We start from the raw sequence: 26,965 nt of genomic DNA on the forward strand, positions 1-26,965 counted from the left end.
GATCATTCCGTAAGTTATATAAATGCCTAATCACTATGTTGTACACCTGAAACTAATATAATGTGATCTAGTATGTCAATTATAATTGAGAAAGAAAGAAACTCCCCCAATCAAAGACATTTCCTTGATGTGTACTATATCCCTGAAATTCCTTATCCAGGGTAAAGCCTTTGTTCCCAAATGGTTGTTTAGTTTCCTTGTAAATGGTCTTGGTAGACAAAAATACTATCTGGCATAGTCAAACTGGGTTTAAACATCTGTTGCACGGTGTTTCCTAGATAACAACATTGGCCAGGAAGAGTACGGAGGAGCTGGAAGGGTGAGGTGGGCACACAGCAGGGTGAGCAAAGAATTCAGAATGGAAAAATAGAGACTACTGAAGACAAAGGTCATGATTTTATACGTATGAAGCCCTTGTTTTAATGCACATCCCTGAAAAGGCTTTCATAAAGAGAGAGCCGAAATTCATTAGTTAATAGAGAAGCCTGATGTTGGATGTTTTACCTAAGCAATTTGGGGAGAAAAATGATTTTTCAAAAAACCTTAATTATCTAAAATTATCCTTTTCCTTATCTTGCCCTGAAACCATAATCAGAAAAAAAAAAAAAAACCATTTTGGTTTTTCTTTTTTAAAACTGTATGGTGACCTAGAGGTCTTTACTTCACCTACAAACTCATTTAGTAAGGGCAACGGGGAGGGGAGAGGCTGCTAATTTAATTTGATTGAGTAATCAGCTTAATGAAGTGCACAGAAACCATTCAGCAATGATATTTGAAAAAAAAAAAAACCTTGCCCGCCATTGGAAAACCATTAGAAAAACAAAACAAAACAGTACAGTAAGTGCTAGGAGACATCCGTGGGTTTTGGCGACCTGGCCTTCCTTCCTTTGGATAGTTACTCTGATTATCCTGTAATCTGTGGTCCTGGTTGTGCTGCATCCCAGCCCCCTGCCCTTCCCCACACCCCTGGCCCAGGCAATGATAGTGCCTTTTTACCCTGGCTATCATGATTGGGCTAGATATAATCTTGTGACCCAAGGTGGGCCAATTAGAATTTTTCCCTGGGATTTTTTCAGTTTAAAGTTGGGATGAGAAAGAGGCCTTATATTTTGAGCCTGAGCTGAAATGATCTAAGGGCTATCTCTTTAATGATATAGAGAATGTTTTTCTGCAGTAGAAGAGAAAGAGAATAAATCCAGCTAAAGCAAATCAGGATACATAACAGAAGGAAAGGGTCTTAATGTCATTGTCATCTGAGCCCCTGAACCCAGTACCAGAAGCTAGCTTTTACCCAGACCTCCCAGTGATGAGAGCTAATCAGTTGCCTTTTTTGCCTAAGCTACTTTGAATTAGATTTCCATCTCTAATAACCAATTCTGATTCATCAATCAGGGACCCGCTAGGAACCTTATAATAACTAAGAACAGAAAGTCAGTAATGAGCTCTAACCAGTTGTTTCTATGGCTAATCACTGCTCTCAAACTGGTTTAACCAAATGCAAAATTTTCCTGTCCAAACCCATTTGCATGTATTGAGGCACCAAGGTCACCATCCTGACCTCTGTCAGCCTCTGCTGTCAAGGAAAAAATGCTTTTTACTAACCTTTCTGAGTTGGGGGCTAAGGGAGTTGTGAATATTAACTCATAACAACTGAAAGTTCTCTTGAGAAAGATTTGATATTAAGGGACTAATCAATAACACTTCAAAGGGGTTGCTCACTGTCCAAAGAACTTTACTTTCTTCATTCTCTGGAAAAGAGTATATTAGCAGCGGATTCTCCCTTCTCTCTCTCCTCTCTCTTCCTTTGCATCATTTCAGGGAGAGAAAGGAAGCTTTCGATGTTCATGCTTACTTTTGTTCTGCCACACAGACTGGACACCTGCAGGTGGCTATACCTTTGCATTAAATGTGTCGCCTTAGATAGAAACACACTAAATGCATCAAGTCCATGAGGACCGAGGGAGGTGGCATAGAGAAATGAGAGTAGAGGGAAAAGTGATAGGTGCACACCACATTGACCCACAGGTCAGCGGGGCCACGCAGCAGTTTGATGCTTTCAGAAGTCCCTGAAAAATCCATCCCCACCTTGCTGCCTCACACACAAAACTCCACTCATTATATCGGGATTCTTTTTACTTACACTGATCATTGCTCTGGAGTAATAATCTTTCACATTGCCACAGAATCCTGCAGCTGCAAAGGTCTTTCTTAACTAAGGTCTGTATTGATCCACAGCAAGGTCCTGAATGGTGGACAGAGTAGAGTTATCGTTCCCATTGGATAAATTAAAACCTCGGGCTTAGGAGGAATGGGAGACTTGCCCAATATCACATGAGCAAAAGTGGGTGATGCTGGACTGGAATACGAAGCCACAGGTATGGCCGACAGTTTTGCAAACTGGCCCTGTAGCAACCCTTTCTCTAGTGGATGTGGGAGACGAGAGAGGATGGCAAGTAACCGATTTTCATTCCAAACCCACAGCTCTAAAAACTAAACTCGTGATCTCCACACTCTAGCCAATGGGAACCCCAGACAGTCGCTGTTCATGCGATGCCCCTTATGAGGAGGAGAAAGGAAATGGATGTATCCACTATCTTGAGGATGTCCTTGGCCAAGAGCTGGCCCTACACAAAAGAATGAAAAGAAGGAAACTAATATTGTTTGCTGGTAGAGCCAGACTAAAGGCTGGACTGACAGGACAGATGGTTTGGTCCCCGTCACTAGAATTTTAAGGATGTGGGGGAAATTCTGCTCCACAGAATGCCTCCGGAAGGGCCATCCAGGTAGTCGCAGTGAGCGCCTTCTAAGGAGGTCACCAAGAGCCTTTTGTGTTCCCCCTTAAGTCATGCACACACAAGTGGCACTGACATTTACCCTAACAACATGTCTTCCATCCGCTACATAATGATGAAAGACACTTAACGAACATTGATCAGAGGAGTTTGACTCTTCAGCTTCTAGGGCACCAAGAAGTCTCAATCAGGTACATATAACTTTCTATCAGCCCATCTCTGTGCCTGATGGTATTACATAGTCTCCCTCTCTTTCAATGCCTATAAAAATTGTCTAAGAGGCAGGCATCATTACCTCTGTTTTCGCCTGTAATGCTCAGAGAGGTGAAACAACTTGCCCATCACAGATCTGCCAGTTGGCGGGGCCAGGTTTGCATTTCATAGTTGTCTGGCTCCAATTCCCTTTATCTCAGCCTAGCAGTAAGAAAAGTGGCAATTTTTTCTAAAGAAGCCACAATCATGACCTTGTAAACTAGCTCGAGTTTGGTTTTTAGAGCTGTGGGTTTGGATGAAAATCGGTTACTTACCATCCTCTCTCGTCTCCCACACCCACTAGGGAAAGGGGTGCTGCAGGGCCAGTTTGCAAAACATTGGCCATACCTGTGGCTTCCTTTTAGCCTCATAACACTATAAGGGACATAGGGTAGAACCTAGTACCCTCATTTTACAGATGGAAAGACAGAGACTCAGAAGGATTTAATGGGATACCCGCAAGGCCACCTGGGACTTTTAACTATAGCCCCAGAAATCTTCTTACTCCACTGTCTCACCAAGCCTAGCGTATGTTAAGCACTCAACAAATTAATGAATTAACAGATTATATAATTCATTAGTTAATAATACTCAATTCAAGGACTATATATCTCAGAAGGATTATGCTTTCAAAGTCTCTACTGCAGCTCTGCCTGTCTCCTTGTCACATAAAATCAAGACTCATTAAATGGTCAAATCTGCAGAAGCTCTTTCTCCCTGGGTCCCCAGAGTGGCAAGTATCAGCAGTGACATTTTCTTTCAACTTGGCTTCCCCCCCACTCCTCCGCCCCCAGAGTGGCATCAGCCTGCCAGAAGGCACAGCCAGTTCCACTTGCTCTTTTTTCATCTGTCCTGCCACTTGCTCCTTCCCCGCTGGCTGGCGTTCAGCCAGAGCCCACACTTCCCATCGCCCCCTGCCTATGGCATCGGCATAATGAGCCATCTCTGCCCACCCCTCCCCCAGTCCAGTGCAGCAGAACCAATAGTGGCAAGAGCGGATGTGGAATTCAAGTCAGAAGACTGCTGGCAGACCAGACTCGCTGCCCTGACCTCACAGGACATTCCTGCTGTTCTAATCTTATTATGAAAGTGTAGCTGAGCCTGTTCAGGGAGGGAAAGGGGAAGAGAGGTCACAGCCATCCAAGACTCTTTGGATTATCATTTACTAACTGTCTAGTTAATCATGTGCAATTTCACAGAATCCTAGGCTCTCACAATTAAGACAGCTATAGGGCTGGGTGAATGGCCACTATTTGCTTGCATACTTCCAGGAACATGGGTACTCACCACCTCCTCCAGGTAGCTGTGCCCACACTTAGCCTGCTCTGACTTTTCAAATGCAGTATATGAATTAGAGACATACTGCTAGGCATTGGTTTTTGGTTTGCACTCCCAAATGTCCCCCCTCTTCCCAGAGAGCAAAGGTAATTCTCACCTCCTCTTATTCTGTACCCCTCAAATAAACAGTTCCATGGTCCTCAGGAATACATCATGTGATGGTTTTCTCACTCCCCAGGGCCATGTCGAGGATCCGCTAAGGCTCTAGGTGCGTATATGTATTGTGTGCATTTTGTACACTATCATGTGATGCACTAGTTGTAAGGGAGCATTACTTACCATTATATTCGTGCTTTGTCCTTTCTCTGTATTCTAATGATACCCCAGCTTGTCACTTCGCCCCAAAGGTATGACCCCAGACACCCCAATATCACCAACTCCCTCAACTTCAAGATGAGAAAGAAGATAGCAGCTCATGTTCAGTGAGCACTATGTTAAGCATTTTGCATTATTATTCCTTTGAATCCTCACAAGAACCCTGTGTTCTACAGAGACTTGACTGTCCTATTATAAATGAGGTAACTGAGGCCAAGAGAAAATAAGTAACTTGTCCAAAACTGAAAATTTTGAATGGCAGAGTCAAAACTAGGGTCCGAGAGTTTGAGACCCCAGAGGTTAACTGTCTAACCATGATGCTAAAGATGTTACCCAACGTCAACGGCATGGTCCTGTTCCGCTCATTCAGTGGGAGTTGAGGTCTTTGAGAAAAGGCTACTGTCCTCAAGCAGGAAGTGGTCCGGGAAATGAGGGAGGAGGGAAGCAGGTGGTCACAGGGTGCCTCTGTCATTGTTATCCTCTGGGGCTGGAGCTCAGCCAGCACACAGAGTGCTGAGGAAGCCCCCCTTCTGCACATGCCCCAGATGTGTCTTTGAGGGACTAGGAATTGGTGGACATGAACGTGTAAAGTCCTGATATCCACTCTGCAGAGTCCAGTGCTTCTCCAATGCCATTGATGAACTCAATTCTGAAGACCAGCATTCCACAAAAACTACAAAACACAGCCTCTCGAAGGGTCTTCATGTTTAGGAGAACATAGTGGATAAGAATGGGGAATATGGCGTCTCGTTTTCAGATCTTAGCAGTTGGATATATAGTAGGTAGTTAGTCAACCTGTCTGAGCCTCTCCTCTCTCATCTATAAAATGGATATAATAATACCAATCACAACAGATTGACTCAATGACACAGGTAACACACTGAGCACAAAGCCAGGAGCACTAGAGGTTCATTTAATCTCATATCTGACATCTGCATTGGGTCTGCCACTTAGAGAGTCTAACATGGTCTTTCCACATGGTTTGAGCTTCCTCATAGCATGCTGGTCCCCAGGTAGTCATGAAGGTGCCGACTGCAAGTGTGAGTGTTCTGATAAACAAACATTTCCTGGTAGAACCCTCTCTCAGAAGTCACATGGCATCATGCCCACTGTTCTCTATCACTCACAGCACTTACAAGCTAACCCGGAGTCAAGGAGGGGAGGGAAACACAAATGCCACATCTCAATGAGTGTCAAAGAGTTGGCAGGCATTTTTTTTTTTAATGACACAGTTGCCTCTTGTCTGTGTCTGAAAATGCCCTTAAGTTCCTTGAGGTCAGGGCTATAACTTAAACCTCCCCTCTCTTCAACTCTACTCAAGGAGCAAAGGCTCTATCTGCTTCAATGAAATTAACATTTTTATCTGGGCCCCACGCTTGACTGTGGCTCCCCGGCAGGGCTCTGTCAGGTTTGACTGCTTGGTTCTATAACATCATTTCCATTCTTCTCATCTACCCCATGGAATTCTCTTTCAAATGTACCGAAGTCCTTTCCCTTCTTCCCATCCCCGCTGATGACAGCCTCATTAGATCGTTTCACTCTCTTGCTAAAAACCTTTTACTGAGACACACTACTCTTAGAGTAAAATCTAAGTTTCAGACCGACAAGATGGTTGCTCTGTAGGACCCAGCCATGCCTACCCCTCCGTCTCTCATCTCCCTGCCCCCTCACTCTGTGCTCCAGCCTCACCAGCCTCCTTTCTCTCCCTCCAATGCACTAAGCCCTTCCCACCTTCAGACTTTGATAACAGCCCCTCCTCTGTGATGCCCTTCCTGGGCTATTTGCACACTTGCTCATTCTTATCCTCCAAGTGTTAGCGCTAATGTCTCCTCTTCCAAAAGGCTACCTGAGCACCCTCTCTGCATATTCCATTGATTCATGTCAGTTGTTCTAACCTGTGATGACTTCAATGCCCTTTTTTTATAAATAAATTTTTATTTTAATGGGGTGACATCAATAAGTCAGGGTATATATATTCAAAGAAAACATTTCCAGGTTATCTTGTCATTTAGTTCTGTTGCATACCCATCACCCAAAAAGAGATCGTCCTCCGTCACCCTCTATCCAGTTTTCTTTGTACCCCTCCTCCTCCCCCTCCCCTTCCCCCTCCCCCTCCTTCCCACCCCCTGTAACCACCCCACTCCTGTCCATGTCTCTTAGACTCGTTTTTATGTCCCACCAATATATGGAATCCTGCAGTTCTTGTTTTTTTCTGATTCACTTATTTCACTCTGCATAATGTTATCGAGATTCCACCATTCTGCTGTAAGTGATCCAATGTCATCATTTTTCTAGCTGAATAGTATACCATGGTGTATATGTGCCCCATCTTCTTTATCCAGTCTTCTATTTTTTTTTACAGTGATTAAAAGCCTTTAGGCAAACTCTTGGCCAATACAGCAAGAATCCATAAAAGAGTAGTGTCCTTAACATGTTCACCAAGTCCAAGTTGGCCCCATCACCATGCCAAATTCCTGAAAAATGCAACCCGACCACAGTTCAGTCTGTTAGGAGCTGTCACAGGGAGCAGGAGTCCAGGAAAAGTCCACATCCAGGAAAAGTCCTCATGGCACTGGAATTGTTGTCACCATTCTATACTTTGCAGCTCATGTCCAAGTCCCAATGACCGCTGCTTCTAGCTGGTAATGATTCAGGTAGACTGGAAAAGCCATTTGCAACATGCATGGATATGGAGCTTCTGTTCTCCTCTGCCTGGAGAGATGAGACCAGGTTGCTTTTCCCTGGAGCTCTGCGACTGTGGCATGGTCAAGAGAACCTTGGGATACACTAAGCTGGGTGGCAAAGGTAGATTCATAATAGAAGTTGGCAAAAGGGGGAAAGAGAGCTCTAAATTAGGAGTAGGTCCCAGCCTGAAATATGAGTGGGGCATTGAGGTAGGAGGGATAAAGGAAACACTTTTTATAGGCGGATGGGGATCCTTAAACCCCTCAGCGAGATCTTCTGAGCATGGCTTTTAAGATACCTAGAGGCAGAAAAAGCCCAATAGAGATCAGGGGAACTACCAGCTTTTAGGATACACCCTTAAAGGCTCCAACACCCCAAAGGGGTCTCATAGGATGCCATCTGGGTCCTGCTTCAATAGTGGAAAGGAAGGTCATTGAGCTAAAGCCTGCCAGGCTTACATGCCTCTGCTGTGAGGAAACAGGGACTCTGGAAGGTAGGCTTCCCCTTCGCTCCTCTAAGGGAGGGTTCAGTCTCTTCCAGCCCTGCTCCAGCCACCTATGACCTAACCTTGCCCAGAATGCTGGGGTTTGCCACTGAAGGCTGAAGGTTCCCAGGGCCGTCGGCCCCATCCATGACACTGTGGATGAGCCTAGGGTATTTCTTCCAAGAAGCAGGTAAACTGATCTCATTTGCACAAGGGCCACTTAACTATGTTTTGCCTGAATAGTCAGGTTTTTTATTCTTCCCTCAAAGATCTCTGTTGTGAGTGTTGATAGTCCTATTTTCTGCTGCTTTGCTTAATGCCCTTTTTTAATTGATTGATTTTAGAGAGAGAGAGAGGAAGGGAGGAGGGAAAACACTGATTTGTTCTTACACTTATTTATGCATCCACTGGTTGATTCTTATATGCGCCCTGATTGGGGGTGGAACCCACAACTTTGACATATCTGGACAATGCTCTAACCCAGTGGTCCCCAACCCCCGGGCCGCGGACCGGTACCGGTCCATGGGCCATTTGGTACTGGTCTGCAGAGAAAAAATAAATAACTTACATTATTTCCATTTTATTTATATTTAAGTCTGAACGATGTTTTATTTTTAAAAAATGACCAGATTCCCTCTGTTACATCCGTCTAAGACTCACTCTTTACGCTTGTCTCGGTCACATGATACATTTATCCATCCCACCCTAAAGGCCAGTCAGTGAAGATATTTTCTGACATTAAACCAGTCCGTGGCCCAAAAAAGGTTGGGGACCACTGCTCTAACCAACTGAGCTAACCTGTCAGGGTGACTGCAAAGGTTTTTATCTTCTTGTTTGTTTTCCGTCTTCTCTCTGGCAAATGGAATGGCCTCATCACTCTTGTTCATTGCTGAGCCCTCCACACCTAGAATCCTCTCTGGCCCACAGTACGTGCTCAATAAGTATCTGTGAAATGAGTGATCTGAACACAATGCTGTCTCACTTCCAGGAGCAGAAGAAATTGAGCCTTTAGCCTTGTTTACTCTGAAAAGCAAATTACAGTGGTTTCCTACCTTGCCAGTGCTCTGCTGGTTGACACAGGCTGCACTTTATAAGATAGAATAGAAATAATTGGAGAGTATTAATGCTCTGACAGGGCCATTAGAGATCATTTAATTCCTCACTTTGTAAATGAGAAAAACCAGAACCCAGGGAGGCCATGGGATTTTACCCAAGAGTATATATCCATTTCTTTGTAATACAATATCTCTTGGTGTTCAATTTCTTTAATTAAACAAGCAATTGTCCACTGGAAAAAAAAATGAGAACTCTATAGAAATACGTCTTATAAAAACTAGAGTTCCACTATTCTAACTCGCTCCTCCAGCAAAGACCACTGTTTCTACTTTGAAGTGAATCCTTCCAGGCCTTGTTGCATGTGCTTAATGAACACGTGTGTTCATTTACACGCCCATAGCTTCACCATCACATTTTAGTACCTTGAAAAGTAGCTTAACTTAGAAACAAAAAGTCTTCCTTTCCAATGCATTTTTTTTTTTTTTGTATTTTTCTGAAGCTGGAAACGGGGAGAGACAGTCAGACAGACTCCCGCATGCACCCGACCGGGATCCACCCAGCACGCCCACCAGGGGCCACGCTCTGCCCACCAGAGGGCAATGCTCTGCTCCTCCGGGGGGTCGCCCCACCACGACCAGAGCCACTCCAGCGCCTGGGGCAGAGGCCAAGGAGCCATCCCCAGCACCCGGGCCATCTTTGCTCCAATGGAGCCTTGGCTGTGGGAGGGGAAGAGAGAGACAGAGAGGAAGGAGGGAGGGGGAGTAGAGAAGCAAATGGGAGCCTCTCCTATGTGCCCTGGCCGGGAATCGAACCCGAGTTCCCCGCCCACCAGGCCGACGCTCTACCGCTGAGCCAACCGGCGAGGGCCTCTAATGCATTTTTTAAAATACCACCAACCACAGAGATTTCATAAAAGAGATATTCACTCCCTGCTGCCCAGTGATGGAGGGAAGCCCTGGGTGGCTGAAGGGCTCTGGGCAGTTGTCCACACAGGAGCCAGAAGACAAATGAACTTTGCTCTCTTCAACTCAGAACCAGCAGATCTGGGTGGTGAGTGAAACTCTAAACCTTCCTGGTGACCAAGCACTAGCTGATATACAGGAATTGATTCAACAGCTAAATAATCTGCTATGCCTTTTACGGTGGGGGTCAAAACTAGAAGAGGGAAAAGAGTTTCAAAAGAAAAGTAATAGAGAGGAGCCAGAAACGGAAGAGAAAAGAGTTTAGCAGTTAAAGATGGGAGGGTTGGAATCAGACAGGCTGGGCTCAAGTCTTTAGGCCTCACCGAGCCTCTGTTTATCTATCTATGACGTGGGAATCACCACAATCCTCGTGGCGTGGTACATACGCACCACCCAAACGTGGGCGTTGTTGGTGAAGCAAACACATGGTAATATGCTGGATGCCCTCTCTGTTACATTCTATTGACTCAGTGAGATAGTTATTGAATGTGATTATAAGTCATAAATATCCAAAATCTTTAAAAAAAAGAAAAATTGTTCATTATACCAGGCTCAAGGAGGTGCTGGGACCAGGAAGTAGCATAACAAAACTTCTTGTTCTCTGAAGCAAGAAGAATAGGGAGAAACCCTGTGCCCAGCCCTCTGAGTCCACATTGGCATGTCTTTAAAATGAACATAGCAAATCATGCCCAACCCATAAGGGCCAAGTCGGGTCTTGGATGCTCTTCTGTAGTGTGGCTGACACAGCACAGGTCTCACTAACATGGAACGTGTGAGTAAATGAATGGGTGGGAAAGTCGTAAGATACAGAAAGAGTGGTCCAGGCTCTGTCACGTGACTACTGAATATCCCTGCACATCACTCTTGCATACCGTAAGCTTTATAAATCTATGATATGCAGTTACAACATCCTGTCAATTCTAAGACATGTATATTTATACTTTTTACTTTTAACATCTCTGCTAGGGACAGTGGGGAAATTCGGCCCAGCCTGGGTCATCTTATTCATTAGACTCAGTGGATGCAGCGTCCAGGACCCACAATACTTGTAGTAGCCCACAGAATTGTTTTTAATTTCTTTAAAAATAAAATAAAAAAATTTTAACTTTTGGTCAAATAAATATGTTAATATATTCATCTGTATATGAATACAGTCATAAAGTATAATTTTTAACATTTTTTTTTATGGAGGACGGGACCCACAGAATTCATAATGGGATTCTGACTCGGCTCTCCTAGCCCGAGGTGATGAAGCCAGAGACCGTACTGTGGGGCCCTAGAACTCCATAGTACCCTTCCTGAGAACCACCACGGCAGCGTAGGGGTTGTTACAGAAAAAGAGGGAAGACTTGCTTTGAGTGTCCCCAATGCACAGAACTTAGATGACTGTTCGAGACGCTGCAGAGGAAACTCCGGGAGTGAAGGTCAGTTTGCATCCCCTTCCGGGGCCAACAGCCTAGGATTCTCAACAGCTGTTGAGTTTGTGTCTTATTAACTACCAAACACAAATCCCAATGTTTCTAGATGTTCCTCCCACACTGAGGGTGAGATGACAGAGAGCTCAACAAGAGATTGGCGTGTTCTGAGAAAACCTCCCTGGGCCTCATCTATAAATTAAGGGCAATGGAACTTTAGGGTTTTCTCACCTCTGAAACTCTTAGATTTAAATAATAGGAAAAGGAAATGAGCTGTATGGAGGTATAGAAAATAAGGGTTACTTTTCAGAATAGTGTCTCCCATATTTTAGAAAACAACCAAATATTTTATATGGCAATATATCAATAAGCAAAATCTTAATTTCTAGATTTCTTATTTCAAAAAAATGGTAGAGACTAAAAGCTGCTCACCAAAATCCATTTTCTCTTCATCCTAGGCACACATCCAGACTACATTTCCCAGCATTCTTTGCATGTGTCCTAGTTGTACCCCTGTGACTGAGCCTATCCAATAAAAGATGAGAGGACAGGAGATCAGAGAGTGAGAGAATACCTGTCATGAAAACAATCTTGGCACAGAGAGTGTGGTAGATCATTTCGGAGGCAGTATGGTGAAGTGGAAAGAAACTACCAGGAAATTCATTTAGCACCAATTTAGCATCCACTTAGCTAATTCCATTGGCTATTTCAATTCCCTTTATACACATTAGGATAGGGTTGACATTCTTCATGTACACATCAGTACAGTCTGAGTCCATTCCGGCCCTGGCTGGTTAGGTTACCTCCTTTGGTTAAGAGCATCGTTCAGAATCGACAAGGTTGCGGGTTCATCTCCGGTGAAGGCACACACAGAAAGAAACCAATGAATGCACGGCTGAGTGAAACAACAAATGAATGCTTCCCTTCCCCCTCCCCTTTCTCTCCCTTCCTCTGTCTTAAAAAAAAGAAAAGAAAAGAAAAGAAAAAATTAAGCCCTGGCCACATAGCTCAGTTGGTTGGTTGGGGCATTGTCCTGGAGCACAGAGGTTACCAGTTGAATTCCCAGGTCAGGGCACATACAGGAAGAAAAATAAACATATAATATACTGACCAATGTCACCCAAAAAAAATTTAATAAAATTTTTAAAAATGTATATATATAGAGTCTATGTATCAGTGTGCATAGTGTGAGCAGTGAAGGAACTGGCTTTGAGGGGCAGTGAGAGGGGCAAAAAGTGGAGTATGGGAGAAGATGAGGCAGAAGTCAAATCCGGGACAAGATCACGAGGGCTATGAATGCCTGCCTCAACCCCCACTTCCTTCTGTCAGCAACAGCAGACGTTTCAGAAGGGACATGGCACTGTATATATGGATGCCTGGCCTTCACCACTTTCCAACCACAGAGGTGGGAAAATTCTCAGATCTGAGCCATAGCTTCCTCATCAGTAAAACTGACAAAATACCAGACTTCACAGGGCTGATGAGATGAGAGAACAAATGTAAGTGCCTAGCCTACAGTAAATATAAATACTGCTGGTGTTTACTGTTGTGGAAGATTTCTGACACGGGAACTGACCTAGATCATATTTTAGAAGTTCCTAGTTAATGAGGTAAGGGGGATAGACTAAAAACATGAGGGGCAAGGAGATTGTACTTAAATGCTATCTCCAGAACTTAACATCATCTCATTTAACCCTCTTATTTCACAGATCAACTAAGGTTCAAAGAAGGGATATGACTTACTAGATCCCAGGCATCTTGACTCCTGATACAATACTTTTTTTTAATAAATAAATTTTTATTAATTTTAACGGGGTGACATCAATAAATCAGGGTACATATATTCAAAGAAAACATGTCCAGGTTATCTTGTCATTCAATTATGTTGCATACCCATCACCCAAAATCAGATTGTCCTCCATCACCTTCTATCTAGTTTACTTTGTGCCCCTCCCCCTCCCCCTCTCCCTCCTTCCCTCCCCCCACCCCCTATAACCACCACACTCTTGTCCATGTCTCTTTTTTTATATCCCACCAATGTATGGAATCCTGCAGTTCTTGTTTTTTTCTGATTTACTTATCTCACTCCGTATAATGTTATCAAGATCCCATCATTTTGTTGTAAATGATCTGATGTCATCATTTCTTATGGCTGAATTGTATACCATGGTGTATATGTGCCACATCTTCTTTATCCAGTCTTCTATTTTTTTTTTTTTTTTTTTTTTTTTACAGTGATTAAAGCCTTTAAGCAAACTCTTGGTCAATACAGCAAGAATCCATAAAAGAGTAGTGTCCTTAACAATACTCTTTTCCTCACACATTGTTTCCTGACTTTCTTTAACCCATCAGATAGATAGCCCATAACTTAGGTCCAAAACAGAATAACATTTACAGCACATACTGGTTTCAGTGGCTTGAGACTTGCAGTGTAAGCCAAACTAGAAATGGATTCCTTTTTGATGCCTCAAATTAGGGTGACTAACATTACAAGCTATCTTTATCCTGCAACTAACATGTGTGAAACTTGAGGTAACCATGATTCATTTATACGTGAACCTAAGTCCTACAGGAACATCATGGAGAACAGCCCCTGGGCCCGCCACAGCTCATCCCCGTTTGATGCTAATCACATGTGAATGCTTGAATTAAGACGACATCATTAAAAGCACATTAAGTTTAATTATTCCAGCACCATCAGGCAGGGAGAGGTGCAGCCCAATGCAGAATGCATAATTAGATAAGACCTAATCCATTAGATTCTTATTTGGTAAGGAAATGTGTCTCATCTGTAAGTGTCACCACAGCAGTGTCTGGGTAACCACCTCCCAGGTGAGTACATTTCCACAACCCATGAGGCCCTGGGTGATATATATACTGCCATGAGATACTGACATCATAATATTGCCAACTTCTACAAGTGAGCCATCAGCCGGGGCGGGCTTCAGAATTCCGAGGGACAGGGGCCTAGCTTCCTTCTGTCCTTTGTGTGGTATGACAAGAGTCCGGCATGGAAGTCAAGAGACTTGGGGTCTACTTCCACTTCACTCACTTTCTCGCTGTGTGATACTTGCGGAAGTTATTAATCCTCTATGTCCTCACCCATAAAATAAAGTTAACCAGGATGTGGAGGAGAGAGCCCCTGTGCATTGTGGGTGGGAATGTAAACTACTGCAGCCACAGTGGAACACAGTATGGAAGTTCCTCGAGAAATTAAAAATAGAACTACCATATGATCCAGCAATCCCACTTCTGGGATTATATCCCAAGGAAACAAAACCAATATCTCAAAAAGAATAATGTTCATAGCAGTATTATTCACAATAGCCAAGGTATGGAAACAATTTAAGTTTCTGTCATATAATGGAATATTATTCAGGCTTTATAAAAAAGAAAAGAAAATCCTGTCATTTGTGACAACATGGATAAAATTGGAGGACATTATGCTAAGCGAAATAAGCCACACAGAGAAAGACAAATACTGTATTGTATCACTTACATGGGGAATTTTAAATTTAAGAAAAAGTCGGCCCTGGCCGGTTGGCTCAGCGGTAGAGTGTCGACCTGGCGTGGGGGAGTCCCGGGTTCGATTCCCGGCCAGGGCACACAGGAGAAGTGCCCATCTGCTTCTCCACCCCTCCCCCTCTCCTTCCTCTCTGTCTCTCTCTTACCCTCCCGCAGCCGAGGCTCCATTGGAGCAAAGATGGCCCGGGCACTGGGGATGGCTCTGTGGCCTCTGCCTCAAGCGCTAGAATGGCTCTGGATGCAGCAGAGCGACGCCCCAGAGGGGCAGGACATCGCCCCCTGGTGGGCATGCCGGGTGGATCCCGGTCGGGTGCATGCAGGAGTCTGACAGCCTCCCCGTTTCCAGCTTCAGAAAAGTGAGAAAAAAAAAAAAAGTCAAAGTCATAGAAACAGAAAGTAGAAAAGTGCTTTCCAGGATCTAAGGGGTGGGGGAAATAGGAACAGGTTTGTAAAGAGTAACAACCTTTCAGTTATAAGATGAATAAGGCCTGAGGACCTAATATATTACTTGGTGACATCTGTAGTTAATAACACTGTACATGTGACTGAAATTCACTAAGGAAGTCTAAAACAATGCTATGCTTTTAAGTGCCACTACAAAATGACAATATTTCAATTCTACCTCCAACTCTGAGCTCCAGCTCCAGATGTGATATCAAATTGACAGGCCTAGTTTGATGTCTGATGTATAGACTCCTCCAAAGAGGGACTTGTGACCCCACCTCCCATCACCATTTATTTCCTCCTGAGTCTTCCCCATCTCATTAAGTGGTACCACCATCTACTCAGTTTTTCAAGTCATTAACTGGTGAGCCATTGTCTTTCTTCCTTGAACACCTACATCCAATTTGTTTGTAATTTTTTTTATATTTTGCCTTCAAAATATAGCTCAGTTATGTTACTTCTATTTTCATGACTACTCTACTTCATCCACTCCACACCACCATCTCCTCCCTCTACTTCATCCACTCCACACCACCATCTCCTCCCTACACTGCTACAGTAGCCTCTTCAAAGGCCCTCCAGATCCTATCCTTGCTCCACTCCAATCTACTCCCTACACAGCATCAGAATGATGAGCCAAAATGTGAGTCACTCTTCTCTTCAATACTTCTAATACAACCCTAGTACACCCAAAATAAGGGTACAATGCACCAATAACAGGAGGTCTCCGGTACAAGTATGTTTATTCCTCTACAACTGTGTTAGGTTGCCCAGAACCTAAGTCTCCAGTTCTCAAACAACCATTGTTATGCGTGCAAAGAATCTTGGAACCAAGAAACCAGAGGTCTACTTGGCGTAGGGCTCTCCTACAGTGACTGGTCAGACAGGCATATGACAGTTACACGTCCAACCTCTATTGTCAACCCTCTCAGATGCCACCAAAACCAGGTGCAAGCCATAAATTCAGTTGCTTCTGGCACACAAAGCTAACGGGCTGGTACATTCTGCTCCAAAATCACTCATATACACGTGTTCGTAAAACATCATTTATCTATAGTTATTACATTCTCTATTTTTTGGCCAAGAGTTAAAATCATACTCTAGGCAACCCTGGAGATAAACATGTGGTCAGTCTGGCTGAGATTAATTAGCCTTACACATGAGCAATTAAAGAAACAAACTACTGATATACAATGATGAATCTCAAAACCATAATGTTGAGCAAAGGACATCAGACACAAAGGTTCATACTGTTAAATTTTCCTTCCTTGGAAATTCTAGAATAGGCAAAACTAAACTATGGGCATAAAAATTAGGAAGTAATTGTCTCTGTGGAAGGGAGAGTGGGTGAAGGAGTGGGATAATGAATAGAAGAGAGCACATTAGAAAACTTGCTGAAGTTATGGGAAAGTTCTATCTCTTGATGGTATGTATATTTGGCAGGTAAATGCACTGGTATCTCTCTTCTGTCATCTGCCATGGTAATCACAGAGACCATGTGCTCCAGATGGTTCAAATGTAAAATGGTAGAGTCTCCATAGCCTGTGGCCCTGAGTGACAATGTGGAGCAGAGTTTGGCACTGATCCGTGTTGGACAAGTAGCACAGTGAGAAATAAATTGTATGCTAAGCCCATGATATTTTTGTAGTTGGCACTCCAGCATAGCCTAGTTTATTCTAAATTTTACTCTTTTATTCTATATCTCCCATAACACTCATGTACCTTTCTGAAACAATAGTTCCTCATGAATAGATGCTGAATGAAAATAAGCAAACCTCTATTATGTTTCAGAAGAAAAATATTGGACTTGGGGCAAAGAAAATAGAAAAGTCAAATGGAAAAGTTTAAAAACTATTTAAAGGAAGCTATTCCAATTATGTCTTTCAGATAAAATGGAAGGCTGAAGACTAGAAATGAATAAAAGACCAGGCTTTAAATCAGGTCTGGGTTCAAGTGCTAGCTTCTCCATTTAGTAGTTTTGCATCCTAATCAAATTAGGTAGACTTTTCTGCTAACCTCAGGTTCTTTTCCTGTATAACACAACTAATAAGTAGATTTTAAAATGTGCAAATTTTTCTTACACAGTGCTTGGCACATAGTGGGTGATTAATAAATATTAGTCTGGCCCTGGCCGGTTGGCTCAGTGGTAGAGCGTCGGCCTAGCGTGCGGAGGACCCGGGTTCGATTCCCGGCCAGGGCACATAGGAGAAGCGCCATTTGCTTCTCCACCCCTCTGCCGCACCTTCCTCTCTGTCTCTCTCTTCCCCTCCCGCAGCAAGGCTCCATTGGAGCAAAGATGGCCCAGGCGCTGGGGATGGCTCTGTGGCCTCTGCCCGAGGCGCTAGAGTGGCTCTGGTCGCAGCATGGCGACGCCCAGGATGGGCAGAGCATCGCCCCATGGTGGGCATGCCGGGTGGATCCCGGATGGGCGCATGCGGGAGTCTGTCTGACTGTCTCTCCCTGTTTCCAGCTTCAGAAATATGCAAAAAAATAAAATAAAATAAATAAATAAATAAATAAATAAATAAATATTAGTCTGTGTTATAGACTAAATTGTGTCTCCACAAAATAAATTCATATGTTGGAACCCTAATTCTCAATATTACTGAATTTGGAGATAGGTCTTCAAGGAGGTGATTAAGGGTGAATAAGGTCACAAGGGTGGGGTCCTGATCCAATAGGACTGGTGTTCTTATAAGAGGAGAGAGACACCAGAAATCTCTTTCTCTGTCTCTTCACATAAGCATACAGAGAAAAGGTCATGTATAGGATACAACAAGAAAGCTTCATCTACAAGCCAGAAGAGAGGTCTCACAAGAACCTGACCTCGGTCTTGGACTTCCAATCTTGGAACTGTGAGAAAATAAATTTCCATTGTTTAAGCTACCCTGTCTGTGATACTCTGTTATGGCAGCCTAGGCAGACTAATATGGATGGTGATATCATTATCATCATCATTGAACATCCTCAATAAATATTTTTGGTTAGAGGAATGTTTCATTCTTCCATTCATTTGTTCAACCTGCTATGTACTTGACACTCTACAGGACACTGGGGCTTGAGTAATAAGGCAATGGCACTTCCCTCACGGAGGTCACAGTCTCATGGGAGAGATAATAACTACATGAAAAATTATCCTATAGCATCAGGTACTGGTCAATGCTGTGACAAAAAGATAAAGCAACATGAGGGAATTGTGAGTGACAGGAGCCGATGTTCTGTGCAGAATGGTGGAAAAATGCCTCTGCCCAGTCTCCGAGCAGAGACTGGAATGACGCAGAGGAGACGTCACAAATCTATGTGGGGTGGGGGGAATTACAGATACAGAGAAGAGCCAGCACTAAGGCTCTGAAATGGCGATGCATTTGTCAAATCCCAGGAACAGCAGAAGCCAATGTGGCTGAAGCAGAGGGAGCAAAGGGGACAAGAGAGGGAAATTAGATGAAAACAGTAGTAAGAGGTGAGGCCATTCAGGGCCTTATGGGCCTCAAGAAGAACTCTGGCTCTTATTCTGAAAGGTGAAAAGCTATTAGGGGATGGAAGGGACGTTATACAAAGAATAATTTGATAAAAGAGGCACTCTTGGCTGCTGGGCTGCTGAGTGGAGGATGGACTGGGGAATGGATTTGAGGATGGAGAGGGGGGGAAAAAGTGGGTCACAGCAGGGGGGCCAGTTAGCAGTTCATTGCAACAGTCCATGCAAGAGATAACAGTGGGCTGATCAAGAAAGGCCAGGGTGGGATGTAAGAAAGGTCAGATTCTAGATATAGTTCCAATAGGAAGGATTTGCTGCTGGGTTGCATGTCGAAGGGAAAGGGAAAGAAAGGAGACATGGATGAAATCAAGAATGTGGATGGAGGAGGAAGGACCCTTACAAGGAGACAAGAAAATCTGGGTTTTAACCCTTGGCCCTGCTTCAAACTTGCCACATGACCCACACGCCTCCTTGCGTTGGAAGATAAAACCTTTAAAGGGAACTACCCTACCTGCCATATCTCTAAGACCCATGTGAAGATTTAATCAGGATCAAAATGCTTTGAAAAAGCAGCAGCACAGACTATCGAAAGGTTAACCTTGATTCATCCCCAAACACAACATCTCCATGAACTGCTGCTGCTGCTTCCCTGCCTGCCCAGTCTTCCCTCCTCCGGGGAGGCAGTGAGGCAGTGAGTCACGAGGAGGCAGTGAGGCAGTGAGTGAGGCAGTGAGGCAGTGAGTCACGAGGAGGCAGTGAGGCAGTGAGGCAGTAAGTCACGAGGAGGCAGTGAGGCAGTGAGGCAGTAAGTCACGAGGAGGCAGTGAGGCAGTGAGGCAGTGAGTCACGAGGAGGCAGTGAGGCAGTGAGGCAGTAAGTCACGAGGAGGCAGTGAGGCAGTAAGTCACGAGGAGGCAGTGAGGCAGTGAGGCAGTAAGTCACGAGGAGGCAGTGAGGCAGTAAGTCACGAGGAGGCAGTGAGGCAGTGAGTCACGAGGATGCAGTGAGGCAGTGAGTCACGAGGAGGCAGTGAGGCAGCAAGTGAGGCAGTGCTGACACGGAAACCGCCACTATCTCAGGGGGTGGGCAGCATGTGGCCCCTGCGAGTGATGATGGCCCCGCAGTCAGCTTCAGAAGGCTCAGGAGAATGAACTGCTCGCTTTCCTGGCACAGATGTTGCTGAAAATGACCAAGGGAGGAGGATCAGGGGCTTTCTGAAGACTTTTTCTCCACTTCTAGCTGTCCAGTCATGAAATGGCCAGAGCACAGCATTCTGTGTCCTTCCCCAGGCATGCTTTTTTTTTCTCTTTTTCTTTTTTTCATTTTTCCAAAGCTGGAAACGGGGAGACAGTCAGACAGACTCCTGCATGCACCCGACCGGGATCCACCCAGCATGCCCACCAGGGGCGATGCTCTGCCCACCAGGGGGCGATGCTCTGCCCATCTGGGGCGTCGCTCTGTCGCATCCAGAGCCACTCTAGCGCCTGAGGCAGAGGCCACAGAGCCATCCCCAGTGCCCAGGCCATCTTTGCTCCAATGGAGCCTTGGCTGTGGAAGGGGAAGAGAGAGACAGAGAGGAAGGAGAGGGGGAGGGGTGGAGAAGCAGATGGGCGCTTCTCCTCTGTGCCCTGGCCAGGAATCGAACCCTGGACTCCTGCACACCAGGCTGACGCTCTACCGCTGAGCCAACTGGCCAGGGCCCCAGGCATACTTGATTGTAGTGTGCTCCTGATCCTCAGGGCAAGGAGTCTGGGCACTCATGGGGAAAGTTTAATTTCAACTCAAGTAAAGCAGAAGTGGTCCCCTGCATTGCCTAGCCCTGCTTTATGTTTCTCCGTACGCCTATCACCACCTTACATACAATACATCTTACTTGTTAGGTGTCCACCACCCCTACCTATAAAATATAAGCTCCTTAAGATCAGGGACTTCTACTTGTTGTGTCTCCTGTTTCATTTTAAATGCCTGGTAAAGAGCCTGACATACAGCTAAGGCATGACAAATTGTTGTCCATTTAATTAACGGATGGTTCTTTGAAAAGTCCTTGGTCATTTCTGGAAATCACATTAAATATTTCTTTTTCTTTAAACACATACACACACACACACACACACACACACACACACACACACACACATAGGCCCTGGCTGGGAATCTCAGTTGCTTGGAGCATCATTCCAATACACCAAGGTTGTGGGTTCAATCCTCAGTCAGAGCAGGCACAGAACAAGAAGCAACAAATGAATGCATGGCTAAGTGGAATAACAAATCAATATTTCTCTCTCTCTCTCTCTCTCTCTCTCTCTCTCTTTCTCTCCCCTTCCCTCCCTCCTTTTTATTCTTTCCTCTCTCTCTAAAATCAATTTTTAAAAAAAATTTTAATGGGTAGACATTCACAAAATTTTGGCATACAAAATTCATCAGGTTACAGAAACCCTAAAATTTATCCATGAGTCAATTCCCTCAATTAAAATTTAATAAAAAAAAAAAAAGAATTAACAACTATACACTGAGCATCTCCTGTACTATTTTCTGTGGGGGTAAAAATGATTGCTTTTTGCCTCATGGACTTTATAACCTATGTTTAAAGAAAGTACACAAATCTCTAATAAAATATAGAAACGCAAAAAAAAATCCATAGGAAAATGGAGAGAACTTGAACCAGAACCCCAGATTGTCACATAGATTCTAATCCTAGCTTCAGCAACGCTTTGCTGTGTGGTGTTTGACAAGTCATTTCTACAATCTGGGTGGTCGTCATTCCTCAGAATGTACAACAGCTGGAATGGGCAAGGTGAACTGGAATGTCCCTTTCAGATCTAACATTGAAGTAGAGTTCTCTAATTCAAATCTTTCACTGTGCAGATAGGAAAATTAAGACTGAGAGAGAAAAAGGCACTAGTCAGTCCAAATAAAACCCATTCCAAACTATTGCCCTGGTTTTCTGACTGCAAAAAAAAAAAAAAAAAAAAAGGCTAAAAGGCTTTTGTGTATTTGATGTGTTTGCAAATGCATCCCCTTTGCTGCCAGACCTCCTCTGTCTAAATGAGCCCCTACCCTAAGCCTGGTGGGCAAAACCTGGTGAGATCTTTTGCGGGCCTTGCTGCTAGGCAGAAGATGTTCCTAGAAATCCACAGGGCTTTCCCTCGTGTGCTGTAGAGCTCCCAGTCTCCTCCATGCCTCTCCTCTCCCCCTTCCTTCTGCCTTCCCTTTGAACATGCCCAGCTCCTTGGTGGCCTGGGTCAGACTGTCCCACTGTGGCTATGGCCTTTTAATCATTAGACATTGCTTCCAGGCTGACTATCTTGACCTGAAATGTTCTCATTACCAAGGCTGTAGTTCTTCCTGTTCTTCCATTACCGATATATTGGTTCCAGCTCAAGGCTTAGTCAATAATCAATAGTTTTTATCAATTTGTCCTAATTCCGGAGCCGTAGAAAGCCAGCTACTTATGGTTGATGGGGGATGAAAGGAAAGTCATGGCGGTCTCCTTATGAATTCAGTATCCTTATCAGCCCGGTTTGTTTGTTTGTTTATTTACATTTTCATACTCAAGAGGCTCGTCCACCAGGTAAAAATTCAAGGTCATGTCCACATGAGAAAGGTCGAACATATATGGAAGAAGGTATTTTGGAAAAGGGAAGATCCAAGAGTCAATGCCTGCATGTTCCAGGATGAGCTCCTTAACTCAAAATTCTTAATTTACTCACATCGGCAAAGAATTTTCCTTCTAAATACAGTAACATTTACCAATTACAGCAATTAGGAGGTGGACATACTTTGGGCGAGGACACTCGTTAGCTTAGCGCTGTTACCTTCAGAGATGCTCACCCAGGACAGATGGCCCAGACAGTAACACCCCTACCCCACTGTTACCTGAGTATGAAGATAGAGCCTTTCTGTTTTATTACGCTCCTTGAATGTTGTTTTAGAAAGTTACTAGAATTCTTCTTACCACTATCAATATTGTTATTGTTATCATTATTATTATTACTCTGTTAGAAGGAGAGAAGAGAAGAGAAGAGAAGAGAAGAGAAGAGAAGAGAAGAGAAGAGAAGAGAAGAGAAGAGAAGAGAAGAGAAGAGAAGAGAATGAAGAGAGGGCTCCTCCCTCCCTGCTGGCAGAGGGGCAAATTGTTTCATGCTGGCTGAAGTCATGGGAAGTCAGACCCACAGACAGTCAGGAGGTCAGACAATGTGGGTAAAGTACAACAGCCCCAATAAAGCCTGTGAGCAGAGCACAGCAGGAGAGGCAGGAGCCACTACGCTCACACTTCAAGGAGAGAGGCCAAGTAGTCACTGGATAGAGGAACTAGAAGTGAAATTATGGTGAAGGTCCCTGGAACCAATTTTTAGAGAATTTCAGTAGCTTTCTATACTATATCTAATTTGTCATGGTCAATCTCTCTTTACATAAAGAAACCCCAAATCTCAGGCCAGGCTCCTTCCCAGGCGGGACAAGCAGCCAGCTCAGTAATGGAGGCTCCCACTGCCTTGCCCAGCCCCACCTCCTGGGGCCCAGCGCAGTGCCCTGGCTACAGAACCACAATGGGAACCCAAGGCGCCTGGCACTTGCCTCTCAGGAAGCAGGATGGAGGCAGAAGTGCAAGAGAAATATGCCCGAGAGTCTGCCTCGAAGCCACCATACGTCCCTGCAAAGTAAGAACAGCAAAAAGGAAATCACAGACGAAACAAGAAAACCTTCAAAGCGGAAAGTTGCCCCAGATTTGTGGCCTTGCATTAAATGCACTGCATTTGCTGTGCAAGTTCCCATAATTGGCTAAGAAATCACACAGCTGGGGCTTTAGCTCAGCCCAGAGAGATGGAAATGACTTGCAGTCCCCGCAAACAGAGGTTTTTCATGTCTCTCCCCAGGGTAACCTGAATATTTGCTGCCACACAGAGTGGATTTCTGCCCCGATTTGTTCTCCTGATATTCCTCAGGGGACAGGATGCCACTGGAAAACATTCCTCCCTCACAGGGGCCATTTGTGTCCTCTTCTGGCCTCTCACAAAGACTTCTAGCCACTTTCTCTCTCTCAGCTGTCCCCTCGGCCCTCGTCTCACGACCAACAGCCAAGAAGGCTCACTTCATTTTTAACCTGCGCTGTTGAAATAAGCTTCTCATTGATCTCCCTCTAGTCCAGCAGTTCTCAACCTGTGGGTCGCGACCCCGGCGGGGGTCAAACGACCAAAACACAGGGGTCTCCTAAAGCCATCATTTTGGTCGTTCGACCCCTGCCGGGGTCGCGACCCACAGGTTGAGAACCGCTGCTCTAGTCCATCTTGCATATCCTAAGAGTATATGTCTGTTTCATCGTGTCGCAGTCCTGCAAGGGACTCCCCCACTACCAACCCTCACAGCCCTGTGGGTAGTTTTCATCAAATGTCAGGTTTAGCTCTAAGTAGCATCACATGGAAAACACTCTAGCGACTAAAGATCGCAAACAATATAGGCACTTTATATATTAGACTGAATTCAAGGGTAGCTTTGTAATAAAGTCCTTGCCATTGACTCATCCTGATACATTTCTCAAGTTAGAAAAAATGGGTGAGCTTTTTAGTGAGGATTTCATAGAACTCATGACCTCTTACCTGCACAAGGCATTTTGTGACAATTATGAATTACCAAAATGGTACAATTTTGATTTTGCCGTGACTTCCATTTTCTTTAGAGTCTTACTCACAGGGTAAGCCATATTACTATTAAATTTATGTTTGTTATCTCACCTGTTAGGAACCGCTTAATGAACTTTCACCTAATTTAGACATTGGTGATAGCGGGCCTTAAAGCACAGGCAATGAGAGGAATCGAAAGCCAAACCACATACAAGGTTAATTGGCCAAAGCTGCCTCCCTGAATGAGCAGAAGGATGTGCATCCCACTCAGCCGCCAGAGACAGAGAAAATCCACTGGAGTTTGGAACATGCGGTTCAAGCTCAAAGCTACAAGAGCAACATGCAGAGGTAAACAACACTGCACTGCTTCTCCTTCCGGCCGCTCTCCATAGCGGCTCAACACGGGGATTTATGGATTCTCCAATGGCTAAGAAATCACCTGGACTACACTGAGGAGGCCGGCTAACATTTACTATAGAAAGAAGCAGGGACAGATGAGAGAAGAATGAGCAGTTTATCTCTCTCTTCGTTGCACATGGATAAGAATACCAGAAGACTCCTCCCTAGCATCAACAACAGCCATTGCTGCTTCAAAGGCACAGTGATGATATCAAGAAGCAAGTTTTGTAGTAACACACACATCTCAATGGCATGTCAGGTACCACTGCCATATTGATACCAGTCAAAACTAGTAAATCCTGTCGGTTTTATTATTTAACAACATAACATAACAGGGTTTATTTATGCCTATTTTTTTTTTTGTATTTTTCTGAAGTGAGAAGCAGGAATGCAGAGAGACAGACTCCAGCATGTGCCTGACTGGGATCCACCAGGCATGCCCACTAGGGTGCAATGCTCTGCCCATCTGGAGTGTCGCTCCATTGCAACTGAAGCCATTCTAGTGCCTGAGGCAGAGGCCATAGAGCCATCCTCTGTACCCGGGCCAATTTTGCTCCAATGGAGCCTGGGCTGCAGGAGGGGAAGAGAGAAACAGAGAGAAAGGAGAAGGGAAGGGTGGAGAAGCAGATGGGTGCTTCTCCTGTCTGCCCTGACCAGGAATGGAACCCAGGACTTCCACACGCCAGGCCGACGCTCTACCACTGAGCCAACAGGCCAATGTTTTATGCCTATTATTTTTATAAAACATTCTCATTTTTACAGAAGTAGTGTAGATATCTAAATGACCCTAAAACTTATTTTCTAAGATAAAATTTAATTGTGAAAGAATTAGTCAACTTAGTTTCCTTATAAATGGCAATGTTTTAAGAACTTAAAGTGATTTGTTTTGTTGTTTGCACACTTCTTAAATCCTTGTTTGAGTACCAGAACAAAAACAAGAACATGGGCCCTGGCCGGTTGGCTCAGCGGTAGAGCGTCGGCCTGGCGTGCGGGGGACCCGGGTTCGATTCCCGGCCAGGGCACATAGGAGAAGCGCTCATTTGCTTCTCTACCCTTCCCCCTTCTTCCTCTCTGTCTCTCTCTTCCCCTCCCGCAGCCAAGGCTACATTGGAGCAAAGATGGCCCGGGCGCTGGGGATGGCTCCTTGGCCTCTGCCCCAGGCGCTAGAGTGGCTCTGGTCGTGGCAGAGCGACGCCCCGGAGGGGCAGAGCATCGCCCCCTGGTGGGCAGAGCGTCGCCCCCTGGTGGGCGTGCCGGGTGGATCCCGGTCGGGCGCATGCGGGAGTCTGTCTGACTGTCTCTCCCCGTTTCCAGCTTCAGAAAAATACAAAAAAATACAAAAAAAAAAAAACAAGAACATGGTATCAATTGCCATATTTCCCTGAAAGTGTATTTGTGTCTGTTGGGTAGAGAATAAGATGGGAGGGTGGCCTCTAAATATACACATACTGTGACAGTGCATTCTGCACACCAACATCAAATTCATACACAGTTCATCAAACAAACATTTTAAAGTAGAGAATTCTTAGGTTTTCATTCTCAAATCTCAATCACTCTTTTCAGTCTTATTGTTGACATTCCCCAACTGGTACCATTGTTCCCTCCAAATTGCTTTTTCTCACTGCCCACAGAGGAGCTTTGCTCCACGCCCCTCTGTCTCTGTGTGTGACTCCCCCCCACCCACCTGGAAATCCCTACCTGCTCCTCTTCATCCTTCAACACCAAGCTCAGTTCCAACCTCTTCATGAAGCCTGCCCTGAAAACCTTCTTCCAACACCTCTCAGGCTTCCAGGTATGTAAGTGGGAGGGGGAAAGCATATTTAAAACTCCAAGCCACTCCCAGAGTCTGACTCAATACTCCCTGGAGCCCAAGGGACAGCATCCTAACACCTCAGGGAGTCAGAAGGGGTACAGGTGTTCCACAAACCAGTTGAGCATCAGTAATCTTGCCCTCTGACTCCTACTTCTAAGCACTGATTTTGTTAAACCTCACTCCCAGTCAAGCCCCTACTGTGTCCCCAGCCAGACTGTCTTTCTTCCTTTGCATCTTCCTGCCCACGGAAAGTGCACAATAAACCCACGTTGATGTTGACAATACTCAACATGATGTTGATAGGCTTTCTGACATATCATCAAATGCGGGACGCTCTGATATCATCACATTTGATAGATAATCTCAGACTCCAAAGTGCCTCTTCCCACCTG

This window comes from Saccopteryx leptura, chromosome 6 (assembly GCF_036850995.1).
Source record: "Saccopteryx leptura isolate mSacLep1 chromosome 6, mSacLep1_pri_phased_curated, whole genome shotgun sequence".
Classification (NCBI taxonomy): Eukaryota; Metazoa; Chordata; class Mammalia; order Chiroptera; family Emballonuridae; genus Saccopteryx; species Saccopteryx leptura.